Source organism: Lissotriton helveticus, chromosome 3_1, assembly GCF_964261635.1.
Source record: "Lissotriton helveticus chromosome 3_1, aLisHel1.1, whole genome shotgun sequence".
Lineage (NCBI taxonomy): Eukaryota > Metazoa > Chordata > Amphibia > Caudata > Salamandridae > Lissotriton > Lissotriton helveticus.
Genome location: NC_136061.1, coordinates 1,374,911,449 through 1,374,929,849, shown reverse-complemented (window position 1 = coordinate 1,374,929,849; position 18,401 = coordinate 1,374,911,449).

The window sequence follows — 18,401 nt, the reverse complement described above, 5'->3', positions numbered from 1 at the left end:
GATGTTAGTGATAATAGTCTGTGAAAACATATATGCCATGATTCTCCAACATTTGCCATCTTCACATACTTCACATCTATTAGTAACCAACGATAATATCTTTCAGGACAGTGAAGAAATATTGCGCTCACTGCTCGTGGATGATAACTAAAACATCATCAATTTGTCTTTTATATTTTTTGATTGGTATTTTTCTTACTCCTTGTGAGGGCGAGAGCGCTTTCTGTGACTTACTTCTGGGTTCTCAGGTGTAAATCAAATCTACTGATAGAAATCAAGACTTGTGAAGCACAGCCAACATTAGCGCATTTTTTCTCTCAGCATATTCGACGTCAGCCTGTTTTATATCAGCAAATCCCATTGCGCAGTTTGTGGAAGCAATCTTGCACCACATTGATTTTTTATTTTTTTGTGAATCACATTCAAAGAGGTTTACAACATGTGCAATCATATAAACACTATAATTCACGTGATTCTTCCAGAACTATAAATAGAGCCTATGCTATCCAGGCCCAAGAAATGCACTTTGAGGAGTAGAGCCAGGGTTTGTACCCCTGCGTTGTATCATTTTACAGCATGTCTTTGTATTCATACAGTAAAGGCAGCAGTGCTGAAGAACAAAAAGTATCTGAAAAACACACAAGCTGTCCAAGGAACCAAACAAATCTAACGTCCTTCTCTATTGGTGTGTGCATACGGGTATCGCCAAGAAGCCTGGAACAACACTATTTGGCGTGTGAGGTCTACCAAGCAAATCATGTAGCTTAAAGCTCTCCAGGAGAGATGAGAAATTGTTTAAAATATCTCTCTTCATCATTTTGCGTTTAACCACAGTCTAGTCTAGTAGGCAGCTTGGAAGTGCCGTGCATTCTATTCCGGTTACAAACATGGAAGAATTAAATGCTGAATCAAGTTCCTGACAATTAATAGTTTAACAATGCGCTTAAAATAGCCAGGGGCCTGGGAAAGAAAGAAACCAGAGCACAGTCTGCTTTACAACTGACATGATGTTAATGCCCGGATAACATCATGTCTTCTCTGGTTTTTCAATTATTTTTCTATGATTAGAGGCAATGTGCCTATATTAAATTTGGAACATAGTGCTCAACCTTACTGTGTGCACGAAAGCGCCGACAAGCTGTACAAAAGGTGTCTCAGCCATTTTACCCATGGGGCTAATGGCAAGATTTACAAAGCTTTTTTTGGCCCGATTCGCAGAACCGAGCCCTTTGCGACTGTAAAAATGCTTTTTCTGATTTACAAAGTCCAAATTGCAATTAGTTGCCGAATTGCAATTTGGATTTTTTGATTCAGTATTTTGAAGGGGCATCTTGAGGGCATCCCTTCCTAACAACAAAAGCAGTTTTACGTACAAATGTTTTGTGACCCAAATGTGGTCGCAAAACATTCACAATTTACAGCTAACCGAAAGTTTGTGTTAATCTATCGCAAATAGGAAGAGGTCCCTAGGAGACTCCTTCCCATTTGAGAATGTTAAATAAATATTTTAAGAGCAGGCAGCGGTCCAGGGATCACTGCAAGCTCTTAAAATATAAAACTTCAAGGTTTCATGTTTTTCTTTTTTAACACATCTTATTTTCTTTTAAGGATTTTTTTGCTGTATTAAAAAAAAGATTGCTTTATTTAGTACCAATCACAGTCATGGTGGTCTGCTGACCCCAGGAGGCCACCATCTCTGTCATGGCAGCAAATTATAGGGGGTCGCAAATTGTGGACTGCCTCATTAATATGCATGAGATAGGTCTATTTGTGACCCACATCGAATCTCAAAATGAAACTCAATGGGCCTAATTACGATGGCGGTCAGATGGGCGTCCGACAGCCATCGCCATGGGAATGGAACTGGCTGACATGTAGTCGGCAGATCCACCCACCTAATTATGATTAACCCTGGGCAGTGAACTCTGTTCTGCTCGCGGAGTTTGCAGAGTTTTTTGCACTCCGTGTTACGCGGAGCTCACCGAGTTCTGAAAAACTCCGCTCCACAGAGCAGAGCAGAGTTTTTTCCTCGCGCACATTCATCAACGTCAAGTTGGAGAGCGCGAGCGAGTAAAATCCACCTACTGGCGAGGTTTTTCCTCATTCGTGATTGTCAACATCAAGTTGGCAAATGCGAGCGTGGAAAATAAATCTCCCAGCGAGATTTCTCAATGCGGGGGTGTCAGGTTTCTCATTGCGAGTGGTCGCGTATGCTCATGACCGCTCGAGTTGAGAAACTGCCCGTTCGTGTTGAGAAAGATGCCGCTGGAGTAAAAATCTACTCGATCGGCAGAAAGGAAAGAAGCGCCTGCTTGTGCTGTGCATGGTGCCCTTTGTGATGATGGCACAGTGCGGATAAGCATCCGGCACTAAAAATCACAGCGAATGGCACTCTGCCGCTTGCGGAGCTCCACGTAGCGTGGCAGAGTTTTTTTTCCCCTTCACAGAGTTTCGTATCGTGCAACTCTGCCCAGGGTTAATTATACTGCGTCCACCGTGTAGGCAGTCAGAAAAATGCCTTTTTTCATTGCAGCTTGTGCTGCGGCTGAGTAAAGGGCTGCAGCACAAGCTGCAATGGAAAAAGGCATTTTGCAAACATCCATTCACTGTATGCCAGCCACCATGGTGCATGGATATTTTGGAGGGCACCTCGTGTGCCCCCTGGCTCATAACCAAAGCTCACAGCGATGGGGGCCCTACTAGAGGCCCCCAATCCCTTTCCGTGTGCCTTCCCATGGCAGTCGGACTGCCATGTAATGACAGAGGGAAAAGTCACGTTGTAATCCCTACGGCTTTTTCCTCCACAGGCACCGGCCCCATTGTAGGGACTACGGTCCGACCGACGCCTCAACAGGCTCCTTGAGCCTGGTGGAGATGTCAATCGGTCCCTCCAAACCCTGTGCTCTGACCAAATGCATCATTATGCGACAGTCGGACGCAGCCTCAGATTGCGAACAGATCACCACCAATGGCCTGTCGGTGGCAATCCATCGGACATCACAATGAGGCCCAATGAGTTTCATACATAAGGAATCGCGATTTCCTAATAGAGATTCACAACAAATCACAATTAGTAATCACTATTCCTATTTGCTGACATCTGGCCCTTAGTTCTTTGAGGTTCACATGTTATTTTTAGTTTTTGTGACCTTTTGTGGGTCCCTATGATCACTAATGAAACCCCAGACTGTAGTCTAGGTTCCACAGTGTTAAACAATGGGTCATCCCTCCCAGTGAAGATGCCCAGGGGCTTATTTATGAGAGCCCTGTGTCACTTCTACATCACGTAAAATGGCAAATGTGATACGCAGGGCTCTCTTTTCGATTTATGAAGCCATGCAAAGCCACCCTGCATGGCTTTGAGTGGCCTTGTAACTCATGAGAAAGGTGATGCAGCACAAATCATTGTGTCAACGTACTATGTGCCTGAGAGGAATTCCATGGACGTTCGGTTTTCCCTTGCAACACACATTGAATTTGACACTACCCCAATTTACAAAGTGATGTAAACATGGAGAAGGCCTATATCAGTACACCTCCTGAGGTGAGGCGTACGAAGGAGAAATATGTTTATTATCCAGTATTAGGGGTGTCTTTCATAGATTCACATGCCTGAATCATTCCCCGTCGTCGAGACGGGAGCCTCCGGTACATAGAAAAGTAATGTCCTATAGACATACATAGAGAAAAATAGGCCTAAGGGCCTCACCTTAGTAGCCTATCCTTGTCCTTATGTAAAAATGACCAAACTCTTAGAGCCAGCCAATCAGCTATCACCTCCCTCTAGAACCTTCCTGACAGGAGTCTCAGTCTCTCAGATTTTCTACCGCACGTTGTGCTAGGGAGTCTCCAACCTGAGTTCTCCTCAGGATCTCTTCAAAACCAACTTGTTCACTTTTAAAAGTGAGTTCTTTCTTCAAAAATCTCAAACAGGATTACTTCAAACCACTTATCTTTGAAGTAAGTGATTTATTTCTTCAAAATTCTGGCATGTCTGAATCCCAGAAGAAAGCCCTTTTCAGGGCCTGCTCTTCATGTGGGAAGAAAAGGCTACATGTGGAAGACAAGCATGAGCTATGCTTATATTGCCTTTATCCTGACCACATACCTAAGGACTGTAAGATATGTAGGTCTTTCCCTAACAAAACCTTGAGGGACAGAGAAGGTCGCCTACTCATCTGGCTGGACAGGCTTAAACAGAGGGAAAATGTGATTTCCTCAGAGGGAAGCTTTTCAATGACCTCAGAAGTCTCCCTGAAGAGGCCAAGGGTGGAGTCCCCGGGCCCCTCAGACACTCCTCCTATGAAGGTACAAAAGAAATCTTCAGAGGCAAGGTCGACAAAATCTTCAGTGTCAGAAAAGGGTTCTCAGGCTTTTAAGAAGCCTACGCAGTCGTCCAGCAAGCTTGCGACATCCTCCTCGTCGCAAAAAAGAGTTGTGGTGCCAGTTTCCGTCTCCACAGCGACGACGACTGTGTCGACGACGACAGCGTCGTCGGTTTTCTCATCGACGACGACCACTCCTTCATCGTCGTCAGCTGGTAAACCTATTCCCTCTATTATACTGCTGAAGCCGTCGTCTACGTCCAAGACCTCGTCGAGGACGAAGATTGCCCCGTCGACGACAACGTCGTCGATGAAGAGTCCACCGTCGACGGGATTGTTGACGACGAAGACGTCGACGACGAAGACGTTGACGAGGAATGAATCGTCGACGAGCGCATCGTCGACGAGCGCATCGTCGTCAAAGGCATTGTCGACGAAGAAAGTATCGTCTACGGAGGCACCGTCGACGAGCTCATCGTCGACGAGGGCATCGTCAACGAAGAAAGTATCATCTACGGAGGTACTGTCGTCGAAGGTCATGCCGTCGACGAGGGTCCGGTCGACGGGGGAATCGTCGTCGGAATTAGTCATTACTGAGCCGTGGAAGAAATCCAAGCTGCTAGAAACGTCGTCTTTGACCCTACCACCGTCGACGACGGCAGGGGCTCCTGCAAAAGGTCCTGTGTCTGGCAAAATGACCAAGAAGCAGATTACACCAGAAACAACGTCACCAAGTAAGGTACAAAGTCATTTGCCCACGGAGATTCTCCAGAGTGAAGAATCTGAAGAAGAACTCCCGGATCAGGCTACTTCCATTTCAGACCTTCACGTGAAATGTCAGAGCACGGACGAAGAACAGGATGAGATGAGCTACCAGGAACAATCTTTCCAAGCTCATGTTCGTACAGAGGTCACCCCGATGGTATGTCTTCCCGCTGCAATTGTGAATGACCTTAAATACCTTATCCAGGACTACAAACAGCGTTTCCCGGAAACTCCGACAACTGAGACAGGGGTCCCGACACCTGCTACAAATACACCAGCGGCAGCCCCAAGACAGACACGGCCAACTACTCATGAGAAAGTGCCACCTCAGGTGATAGAATCATCAGATGAGGAGGCTGAGGAAATGGAAGAGGGGGAAGTCCAAGAGGATCAGACGGATCACGAAGAGGACGAAGAGTATGTGGCATCTTCCCCAGCTTCACCCCAACCGCGCCAGGCAGATTCACCGCCAGTGGACATTGGCGGTTTCCATAAAATAGTGGAAAGAGCAGCGAAGTGATTTCATATGGAGATGGAATCAACTGAGACCGAGTGCTTCTTATATGACTTTAAGGAGCAAACAAAGAAGATAACGAAGTCTATCCCAATAATAGACTTTCTCTGGGACCAGGGAAAGAAACTGATGATGACGCCGGCCTCTGTACCGGCGGTGGTTCCACGCCTGGATAAAAAATACAAGGCTCCAACCACAGCGGCAGCTTGCCTTAATGGGCACCCGAAACCAGATTCGGTTGTAACCCAGGCGGCCCAAAAGAATTCTCGCAACCCTTCCTCTCCTCTGTCAGCCCCACCGGACAAGGAAGGAAGGAAGTTGGACACAATCGGTAAAAGGTACGACATCGGCCATGACCATCAAGGTGGCCAACTCCATAGCCCTGTTGGGGCGTTATAACCGCCAGCTTTGGGAAGATATAGTCCCATATATAGCGGAACTGCCAGATTCAGTTCAGGAGGAGGTCAAGGCACAGCTTACGGAGGGTCAAACCTCCGCAGCTGAGATCATTGATTGTGCCATAGATGCAGCCATGACGGGCTTTCGCCAACTAGCTGGGGCAGCGGTCCTGCGCCGTCAGGGATGGCTTAAGGCAACATCATTCAGACAAGAGGTGCAGACGAAGGTGCTGGACATGCCCTTCGACGGCAAACACCTTTTTCGGAGACAAAATTGACGAAGCGCTCCAAACAATCAAAAAAGACACTGATACTGCTAGAGCACTTGGTACTTTGCAGGCAAGGAACCAGTCCTTTCGAGGTAACAAATACAGGGGCCAGTCCTCCTACAGGGGATCCTATCAAAATAGGTCCTCGTATTCCTATCAGAATAAATCCCAGTACCAACAGAAGCAGCAACAAGGTCGTCAGACTTCTTACGGGAGATCAAACTTTAAGGGCAAAAACTAGAGGAGGGGCACTGGCGGACGCCAGTGACCAATTACTCCAGCCAGTCCAGCAACTATATCCCTCATTAAAGATTGGAGGAAAATTGACCCATTTCCTAAACAATTGGCATCTCTTCACCACAGATCGGTGGGTACTCCAGTTAATAAGATTCGGCCATTCCCTGGAATTCACCACCATCCCACCTGCAACACCTCCCCGCAGACTTCCGCTCAAACATCTACGGCTGCTACTCCAGGAAATATCTGCGATGTTGGAGAAAGGAGCGATCGAGAGAGTTCCCTCGTCTCAAAGAGGAAGGGGAGTCTATTCCCGCTTCTTTCTTATACGCAAGAAGGAGAGAAAGTGGAGGCCCATATTAGACCTCAGAGCACTCAACTCTTTCCTGAAGAGTCAGTCGTTCAGGATGGTGACGATCCAGGAAATACTGGGCATACTGGAAAAAGGAGATTTTATGACATCTTTGGATCTCCAGGATGCCTACTACCACATCCCGATACTCAAGGGGCACAGAAAATTCCTGAGGTTCGAAGTGGCAGGACAGCACTACCAATTCAAAGTCCTACCGTTTGGCCTCAAATCCGCACCGCGGAATTTCACCAAGTGCCTTTCACCTGTGGCAGCTTTTCTGCATCAAATGGGTCACCAGGTCTACCCCTACCTCGACGACTGGCTGGTAAAAGCACCTTCAGCTGCAGGCGCGACCGAATCCTCCAACACCTGCACCAATCTTTTTCAGCACCTAGGATTGACTCTCAATCACGAGAAATCCTGCATGATCCCAACAAGGAACATCACCTTCCTTGGGGCGACCTTGAACACAGAATGCGCAAGAGCATTTCCTTCAAGGGAAAGGAAAAACAAGATAATATCTCTGGCCACGGCTGTGGCATCAAGGAAGTCCCTAAGAGTTCGAACTTACAAATCACTCCTAGGAATGATGTCTTCTTGTATACTCCTCATCCCGCACTGCAGACTCAGGATGCGCCCATTGCAAGAAGCCCTCACAAACCAATGGACACAGAGTACAGGTTCTTTCGAAGACATAGTGAAGATAACACCACAAATGTCCAAGAGCCTGGGATGGTGGAAAAATCACAAGAATCTGTCCATAGGACTGCCATTCCTACTTCCAGCGGCACCTCTGGTGATCACCACGGATGCATCCTTGGAAGGCTGGGGAGCCGTTCTCCAGGACCTCCAAATAAGCGGCAAATGGACAAATCAGGAGAAGCAACTCCATATAAATCTTCTAGAACTGAGGGCTGTGTATCTGGCACTGCAAGCCTTTTTACCACGCATCCAGAACTCCCAGGTGCTCGTCAGAACGGACAACACCACGACGATGCACTATCTCAACAAACAGGGAGGAACGCGTTCGCTCACTCTATCACGCGAATCGCAAAAGATCTGGAACTGGCTTCTACTCCATGGGATCACGCTCAAAGCGGACTATGTCCCGGGCAAGGACAACACCATTGCGGACGCCCTAAGCAGACAGAAATCCCTCTCCCACGAATGGGAGCTCGACGAGAATACGCTGGATCACATATTCTCAGAATGGGGAGTCCCAGAAATCGACCTGTTTGCCACCAAGGAGAACGCCAAATGCCCAAACTATGCAAGCTGGCGTCCCCAACCAAGGTCACTCGGAAATGCTCTTTCCATCGGTTGGTTCAGCGTATTTGCGTACGCTTTTCCACCATTTCCGATGATTCCCAGGGTTCTCAGGAAGATGAAGGCGGAGCCTTGTACCCTGATCCTAATTGCCCCGTTCTGGCCGAGGCAGCACTGGTTCTCGGATCTTCATCGCCTCTCCATCAGGACACCGATTCGTCTACAGCAGCACCCGAACCTGCTGACAATGTCCAACGGGCAGGTGCAACACCCGAACCTGCAATCGCTCAAGTTATCGGCCTGGCTCCTGAGCACAGAGAGTTCTGTCATCTAAACATCCCGCAGGAATGCAGGGACGTGCTGGCAAAAGCAAGAGCGGACAGTACCAACAAGACGTACTCTCTAAAATGGAAACGATTCTGCATATGGTGTTTAGAGAAAGGCCTGAGACCACTCCATATCACACCCGAACAGATATTGCCATATCTACTGCACTTGGCACAGTCAGGATTGGCGCACGCATCTATAAAGGTGCATTTGGCAGCCATTTCACGATTCACCAGGACTTACAAGGGACCGTCTCTTTGGTCCAGTAGACTTATCAAGCTGTTCCTAAAGGGACTATATAGATCCTTCCCAAGACCTAGAAGGGTCCCACCGACATGGCACCTCAATTTAGTCCTCACCCAACTCATGAAGCACCCTTTTGAGCCCATTCATCGAGCACCCATCAAGTACATCTCATGGAAGATGGCTCTGCTGCTCGCTCTAACATCTGCCAGGAGAGTCAGCGAGCTACAGGCTCTATCCATTCAGGAACCCTTCATGCAGTTCAAACAGGACAGGGTGGTGCTGAGGACAAATCCCAAGTTCATACCGAAAGTGCCTTCAGACTTTCACCTTAATGAACCGGTGGTTCTGCGGTTCTTCTTTGCAAACCCTACCAGCGCAGCAGAAAGAACGCTACACTCCTTGGACCTCAAAAGGTGTATAAAGTTTTACATAGACAAGACAAAGAGCTTCAGGAAGTCATCACAGCTATTTGTGGCCTACAGTAGGCCAAGGATGGGTATGCCTCTAACGAAACAGAGCATCTCCAGGTGGATCTCCTCAGCGATAGCATTCTGCCATGACAGGGCCGGACGGCCTTTGAGTGCTAATGTTCAAGCGCATTCCACCAGAGCAATGTCCACATCAGCAGCGCTGTTCGCTGGAGTGCCGATTTTGGACATATGTAGAGCGGCGACGTGGAAGTCACCGCACACCTTCTCCAGACACTACTGCCTGGATGCTGAACTTATGCAGGATGCAGCAGTGGGCCAGGCGGTGCTTCGCCATCTATTCCAGTGAGGTGAGCCTTTCAACATCCCGCCATCCTGGTATGCACATCTCTTGCTGTTATGATATATTGATGTATGCTAATGTTTCAAAGTCGCAGGATAATATGTGTATTATCTAAAATGACTGTATAGCATGATTACATCGGAAATGTGCATAATATATTGCTGACTACTCTGATTCAGGCATGTGAATCTATGAAAGACACCCCTAATACTGGATAAGAAACGCGTTACTTACCTGTAACAGCAGTTATCCAGTATTGGTGTCTTTCATAGATTCACATGCAACCCTCCCGCCTCCCCTGGAAGGACTCACATTCTCTCTAACTATATTACGCCTACCTAGCTTGGTGCGTACGAAAATCTGAGAGACTGAGACTCCTGTCAGGAAGGTTCTAGAGGGAGGTGATAGCTGATTGGCTGGCTCTAAGAGTTTGGTCCTTTTTACATAGGGACAAGGATAGGCTACTAAGGTGAGGCCCTTAGGCCTATTTTTCTCTATGTATGTCTATAGGACATTACTTTTCTATGTACCGGAGGCTCCCGTCTCGACGACGGGGAATGATTCAGGCATGTGAATCTATGAAAGACACCAATACTGGATAACTGCTGTTACAGGTAAGTAACGCGTTTCTTTCTTCTTGTTTTTCCCTCTTTTCATCTGTGCTGCATTTTGAAGCACATATGGAAAGAGAAAAATGCCTCTTAGGATTGTTTCTGTGCAGGAAGGTGCCCCTTCTTGCACAAAACAATCCTGCATGCAATGGAGGCACCATGGTGCAAAGGTGCCAATGTTGGTGCTAGGCTGCCGAAACGGTGCCACTGCAGGGAGAAAGAATAGGAATGTGCTGTATAGCTTAAATACAGTGTATTCTTGCCCTTTCACTTTGGCATGGGGCAGCCCAGCAAAGTGCCTTGCTGAGCCGCCCTATGCTAAAATCTCATTAATGAAGCCCTCAATTTTTGTCACCATTTTATCTAAGAGGGTAACCCACTTACAACTCCTGGCCAAATCCAGGATCATTGCAGCCGGTTACTAGGTGTTGCTGGTACCCACTTTCCCTAGGCGAGCGGCCAAATATCCTCCTAATGTAAAGTGCAGGTAAACTGCAATCCTGATGCTTCGAGTTATAGAGACCCCTTGGTGAATACATACATTTTTTCATACATTTTATTGACTATGAACTCTACTTAAAGTCTTTGCCAATATAATATTTTCACAGCAGTAGGGTGCATGAGATATGATAAGAGTTTGTGATCGCTAACGATGTACCTGCTTTCTGAGTTACTGGTAAGTGTCTACATACTTTTCATCGCATTAATAATTTTTTGCACGTTGACTGATCAGTGCTGCTCACAGAGGGGAAGGCTATAATTTACTTCTTGCTACTTTTCTATTGTTTAAAGTAGTGTAGAAGGGACTCAGCATAACTTCTCACCAGAGATGCCCAGGAGTATTCTACCTGAAAACACTAAATTTAAACAGAGGCTATAACTATACAAAACTCCTATTGGAAGAGGGAAACCTGACCGGAGCCTGATTGGTGGGTACCATTGAAGCGTTAGACATGCCTAACATAACATAAGATTGGAAATTTGTTCCATTCCATCTGCCCATCTTTGTGATTACAACATGGCACAGTCCAGCAATTCCTGGAACATTTTATGAAGTTGTATTCATGTGGGCATCTTGTTGCAGAACTGTATCCAGGATATGGAGCCTGAGTGCTGTGCATTTCCCTGATGCTTGGACTAAAGCAACTCTGGTGTGTCTGAATGGGCAGAATGAGATAGAATCTCCGGTAGTTCAGACATTTGAGATTGGACAGAAGCAATGTCCAATCAATTTCATATTTGTTTTGATACGTGACTATTTCTGTTTACACCATTTCCTTGCCTTGAGTATAGATGGCAGCAAACATAGACTTAAAATTAGGAGTAGAGACAATGGAGATTCTCCCAGTTCCAGTGAGCATCCACGTAGACTTTCAGTAAAATAGCAATTTCTAATCGTTTGCTCGATCAAGTCAAGCAATAAAAAGTTAAATTTGCAAACGCTATACACTCAATAAACACAATCTCAGTTCATGATGGATTCAAGTTTTTTTAATTTTTGGGAGTTTTGTCTAGCGCGAACAAGACCCAAAATAGGGTATTAGAGTGCTTTACAGTATTGAGTACAGTTGACCAATGTCTAAATTTATTTATTATTCATGAGAAATATACTAGGGTCAAGGAAGGTAGGTTATATTTAACATTTGTGGACCTAACATCCGTCTTCGACTGTGTAACACACAGTAAATTATGGTCGATTTTGACTCGGCTGGGTGTGGACAATAACATCATTCAATTCCTTAGAGAACTATATAACGGTGCAAGGGCTACGATCAGATATGGCAAAAGAGGGGAGTGTACTAGAATGTTTAATATAGCGAGGGGTGTGAGGCAAGGATGCGTTCTCGCACCTTTCCTATTCTCCATATACATTAATGATTTAGAGAGTGTCCTGAATTGTGGTCGAGGAACCAATTTGAAACAAAGAACCATGTTTATTGACTCTAAACCCTTAGATCATGTCCAAACCTTCCCATATTTAGGAATTCTCTTCGACTGCACTGGACAGTGGGGTAGTGCAGTCAAAAGTAGGGACCTGTTATTTGCCAAGTCAATTATGGCCCTTAAACTGTTTAGTAAAAAGTTAGGGAGTAAGCCAGTGAAAGAGCTCCTCTACATATATAAATCTAGTTGCGTAGCCATCGCTACGTATGGAGTGGGAATCTGGGGGGATGTTAATGTCTCTACTCTTCAGCTAACTGAAAATGGCTTTCTTAGATATCTTCTATCTCTACCTGAAAGTATTTCTACCTATAACTGCCATATTGAATTAGGCTTACCCTACTTAGAGGACATTATCAAGGTTCAGCCGGTCCTTCTTTGGCACAGGGTGTGGACAACAAAAGAATGCCAACTAAATCGTCTCATTTTGGGAGACGTATTGAAAATGGACTGTGTTCACCGAGTGAAATGGTTGAGATATATAAAGTCATTTCTCGTTAACATCGACCATCCTGAGTATTATGATGACCCTCTTTCCATGGATCAGATTCCAAGAAAAGTATTAAAAAAGCTATGTTTAATTTATTTGGAACAATGTAGGGAGAAAACTGAGTTTACTAAGAAAACTGTGATCTCTCACCAATTGATACTTACCCCACAGGTTATTCAACCGTACTTAACCCTGCAGATGAGAGACCATGATAGATTTTTGATTATTCGTCTCAGAATTGGCATCCTTTTTAGACTCTTGAGCTTTCCCTCTATTAATAACTGGAATAGTAACATTTGTAATTGTCCCTGTGATAACTCGTCCACACAATCAGATATTCACATTTTATTTTTTTGTAAATTTTATTCTAAACCAAGGAAAAGGTGGATTTTGCCAATATTAAGGTATTTAGAGCTTAGACAATGCCGGCCTGCCTTTTTAGCAATATTGAAGTTAGATGATATTTTTACTATGGCATCAGTATCTGCCTTTCTTAAAAAAGTTTTTTATTTTCGGAAATCAATTATCATATGATTTTACTTGTAATTGAACCGTGACATTTTAATATGAACATTGTATGAATTATGAATTATGTAATTTAATTGTTGTAATATAAATTGTGATTATGTGTAAACTTTTATGGTTATTATGAAATATAACCAAATAATGTCTCTTGAATTGAATTGAGTAACAAATTCAAGACAGTTCAATAGGGTCCAAACAGAGATCAGGCATATATAAAGAAAATGGATAAGTACGATTTGATAAAAACATGCTAAGTAGACATGGTAATTTGAGTTATGTGCATTAGGGCAAGGTTAAGTACAAAAAAATCATATTTGTCAGGCAGTCCTCACAAGGTATCTTAGAGACGAGTTTGGAATATCGTAATAGGTAAGTTGTAAGCAGGGATGTAATCGATGGTGGAACTTTCTCAGGAATCAGATCTAGTGATCGAAGAAGTGGGGAGAGTCACTCTAAGAGAGGATAAAGTCGAAAGATAACAGTTGAAGATTAATGAGCCAAGGTGGGTGAAGAATGCTGAGGATTTAAGTGAGAAATTTGCTAATCAGAAAGGTTTTAGCTTCCGTTTTGAATATTGTCGTTGAAGAGATTCTTCTGATGCTCGGGGGAAAGATTTACAGATTCTTGTTGCAGCTCCAGAGGAATGCTCTATCATTTGTTTTTTTCTTGCTGAAGCATGACGGTTTTAGAAGAAGATTGTCAGATCTCCTAGTGAGTCTGTTTCATCTTGATACCGTAAGTTTCTGGGCTAGGTATTGTTTTTTTTTTGCAGTGTAAGTCTTTATGTGTGATGCAGGCCATCTTTAGATGTATTCTCGCTTCCTAGCGTAGCTAGTTGAGTGCATTCAGGTGTGGCAAGATGTGGTCACATTTTCTAGAACCTGTTAAGAGTCTTGCAGCTGCGTGGAAGCAAACTTTTAAAGGGGCTGTTGAGATCGTGGGAAGACCTAATAACGTTGTACATCTGTATTCCAGCCTCAAGATGACTAATGCCTGCGGTGCCTGCGAGGATGAACCATTTAAAGAAAGTTGGTTGTAATCTTCCATTTAACTTTCGACTCCTAATCTTGACAGACCTTTTGCCTGAAGTATTTTAGAAAAATAATATTGCATCACCAGGAGGAGTGAGTGAAAGTAATAAGGTGTTCATTAATTTGTTTTGTGGCATATTTCCCTTTCTAAGTCATGCCACTGATCGATGTTTCATTTTCTTTTTTATTTGCTTTACTGAAGGATGATCACTTAATACCCTAGCTACTTTTTACTTTTTTCCTCCCACCTTATTTCTTTTTTCCTACTCCTCCTCCACCTTCACTCCCATTAATAAATTTAGCTTACTTCCCATCCGTTATTATTTATTTACCATTCCCTGCAGTGCATTCTTCTGCATGTGTCTCCTTACATTTCCTTTCATTTTTTTAAATATTAAACCCATTTTCCCTAACCAAGATTCAACACTCACCTGCCACCGACCCTACTGATGACATATTCTGCTTGCTTTAGGTTGATGGGAAATGTCAGGGGATTTGTACCCAGAATCTGGGAAAATACGGTGGAGAACAAAAACAGTGTTCACAGGTCTGGCATATTTTCTCCATTCTGGGGCAAAACTCATAATTGCCATTTTGTGCTGCTGTTTACTTGCTTCATTTAAAATGTTCACCCCATTCCAAACACCAAAATACAACACCCTAGTGTAGTGATGTGTTAGCATGTAATGAAGGACCCTATGTGGCCCCTGATGGACTCTGTAGAACTATGATGTAAGCATTATGGGGTAGTGAATTGAATGCAGGTTTAGTATTTTGAGTTCAAGGGTACACGCAGAGGAATATAGGTGTATACTAAGTTCCGTGTGTGGCGTAGTCATTGGCAAATACCCAGGCTGGGGAAGAAGCTCAAACTGGCGATGAGGGTGGGCTTAGTAACCCGATGATTGACAGTGCTCTCTTAGAGATTGCTGCGGTCCATCAAACTGATTGTTCGCACCACGTGATCCTTCGTCAAAATGCACAATTGATGTTTGGCTTATGTGGAGTCAAAGCGCAGTCCCAGTTCTGTGGAAAGCATTTGAAGATAATGAAAGCATCACTGAAATGTCTGCACATCATTAGCCCGAGAAAAGGCCGCAGAAAGAGGTATAGCCCTATATGCAACTCAAAGCCATATATTGGTACAGAGTGATTACTCTTTGAACAAAAGTGCTGCGAGGCAGAGATCAACCAGGCGCTGGATAGCACAAAAATATGCTTGAAGACAAAGTGATATAAGCAACAGTCATCTGCTTACCAGCTCTGAGAAAAGACAGTCATCATGCCACAGCCCTGGAGGCAGTGACCCCAAAGAAAGCACCCAGGGTTGTGCTTGCAGAACTGCCCATATCAGAAGTGGCACCCCAACAACGTAGCTGAGTGGAGCTCAGAACAACTTCAAAGATTTCTGGAGAGCAGAGATCAGAATTGTGACCATTTTCTTCTCTAATTGAGAACAAAAAAGGGGTCTCATTTCCAGGCATTCTCAAAGATGATCCAGAGGCCAGCATGTTACAAGTCATCCAAGATGGTTTGCATGGACAAGATCACCAAGCAGCGGTGGAGAGAACTATACTCTTCACCTCAGTAATTTCCATAATGGTTACAATGCCACATACATCTTGAAACTACCACCACCATTCGATACTGTCAAAAAGTTGAATATTGGCAACAGATGGACTGCCTGGATGGAGACATTTGATGATTTAATTGATGTTATTGAAGAAGCAGACAACAACAAAATTATCAAGTACCTTAAGAATCTAACTGGTGAAGACATGAAAGAAGCAATAAAGAAAATGCTGCGAGCTGACGAAATTATATACAGTCAAATCAAAGTTGCCTTGAATCTCAAGTTCAATCCAATGCCAAATGTAGATTACGAAAGATATATATTCAGTCAAGAAAGACAAAAAGCTGGTGAGACCATTGATTAATTTGTTAAAAGACTGCATACGCTCATCAAATACTGTAAGTTCAATTAATTTAATGATGAGGAAGCTATATGCCTCGCCGTGATTGATGGATGCTTGTCAGATTCATTCAGACGACGGAAGCAGAGAGAAACTTTTAGTCGGGAGCAAGTTCTCATGGCTGCCAGAGCTGAAGAAAAGTCTGATCAACAAGCTGCTGTCGGTGAAGCCGGAGGGGCCCAAAATGATTCAGTCATCAATTTGAGAAATATGGCAAAGCCGAAAGCAGAGGGACACAGAGTGAAATCTCCACAGAAAAATAAGTTGTATGGATTTTCGTTTCCACACAAAGGTAAATGTCCCACCATTGGCCAGGTCTGCAAAGGCTGTTGAAAGGAGAACCATTTTGTGATGATGTGCAAGGCCAAAGAAAAATTAGGGGCATCAGAGCACGAAGACAAAATTGCTGCTCTAACATTCCAGAAGCGACATTTAACACATGCTCATTAGGCCAAGCGACTACATCAGCTGAGGCAAATCAACACCAAGCAAAGCCAAATCACAGGATCAGTCAGACAAAGATAGTGTGTGGGCTGGCTACAGGGACCCAGTGAGGCACGCTGAACAGGAGTACCTTAAATCATTGTTTGCGGAGCGTTGAGAGGACCTGCACTGAGGATGCATTTTGCAGCTGAGGAGATGCATCGGTTACAAGGTACTGTGGAACTGTGATGCATGGTCGTACATTATCTTCGATGTTCCCGTCAATGAGGGCTTGCAATGCCAAGTCAGATGTTAGGATGCATTGCACAGTCAAGGCAATGCATTGGTCCTGAGACGCTGTGGAGATGCGGTGCAGAAACCTGCATCGTTGTTGAGAGATTTATGATGCGAGGGCCTGCATCAGGATAGCTTCGCTCAGGCAACGCTTCTGATGTGGGCAGGTAGGTCGATGCAGAGTCCATTGAGTGATAGAATCCTCACAGCAGAGGCGATGCATCGGATCGGCTTGAGTTTGCGCCGCACAGTGGGGGAAATGCATTGGTTCTGCTATGTCCACAGATAGGCTGGCCGAGCACCTTTAGGCCCACTTCCAAGGGTTCTGCACTAGGGTGGCACAATTTAGCTGGGTAGAAATTTCAGATGGCAGAGTCCAGGTACTGAATTCAAGGTTGTTGGAGCCCTCTGTCCCTGAGGCTCTATTCAAGAAGCCAGCCAACTAGCCCTTGGAATTGCTTTAGGGTCCTGGGTTCGACTGATGTAGGTCCAGTCCTTCTCACCCAGTCAAGAGAGGAGCAGGCAGCAAGTCAGCACAGCAGAGCAGCAATTTATTCAGAGCAGCAGTCCAACAGAGTGGCAGTTCTTTCAGCAGCACAGCTATCACAGTGGAAGCAAAATGCTTTATTGTTATGTGGTTAAAAACCCTTCCAATATAAAAATGATTGCAGCATATTTTTTAAAAGAAAAAACTAATATAAAATTAAACAGAAATCCAAAATATGCATTGTACTTTGGAACTCGGGAGAGGTAGTGTTCCACTCAAGGGCCAGCTTAGGGTCAGCCGGTTTTTAGTAGTCAGAGAACAGTTACTGAACCCAGAGTTGGGGTGCCACGCTGCCGTAATGGGGAGTGGTTGGGAACATTGATGGTTTCCAACTGTTTTAGCGCCTTGGTAACAAGTTTTGTTAATACGATGTTCAGCTTCGTGTTGCTCAGGTTTAAAGCTGCTATTATTCGCTTGGCAGCATGATCGAATTCGTAGTCTATTCCATTCTTCACGTAGTAAAAAATGTCTGACGGTGAGCATTACAGGACATAGGCATACTATGTGTTCCAATCCTTCGGTATGGTAGCCGCACAGCCTACAATGAGTGTGATTATCTGGTCAGCGCCTTTCTGGCAAATTCATTAAAAAAGGCCATTCACCCATCCTTAGAGCCAAAAACTTTGTTTTCAAAAAGAGTGCAAATGTACTTGATAAATAGGGGGGTACAACCCCGGGTTTACAATTTGTGATCACTGACAGTATTGCCCTGTCCAAATGAAAGGACCACAGCCTGACGCTCTTCCTAATGACTGCTTTTAATGCCGACTGGGGGGGATTTGTTCCCCAGAATTCCTCAACACCGAGTTGTTGTAAACTATGGTTCAGGTGGAGCCGATACTTATTACTGGCTTGACTTTTCTGGATTTCTTGCCAGAGTCTGGCCTCCTAAGAGCCCTCCCGGGCATGACGCAGTCTATTATAAAACTTTATAAATGCACCAGCCTCTATGTCATGATGGTCAAGTAGACCTAGTTCGATGCGAACTTGTGCAGGCAATGCTGACTTTGGCAGATGAAATGCACGTTTAAAAATGTTAGTTATTAATTTATTTAAGACGGTATTTGTGGTGCCCATCATGATCTCATGGCCGTAT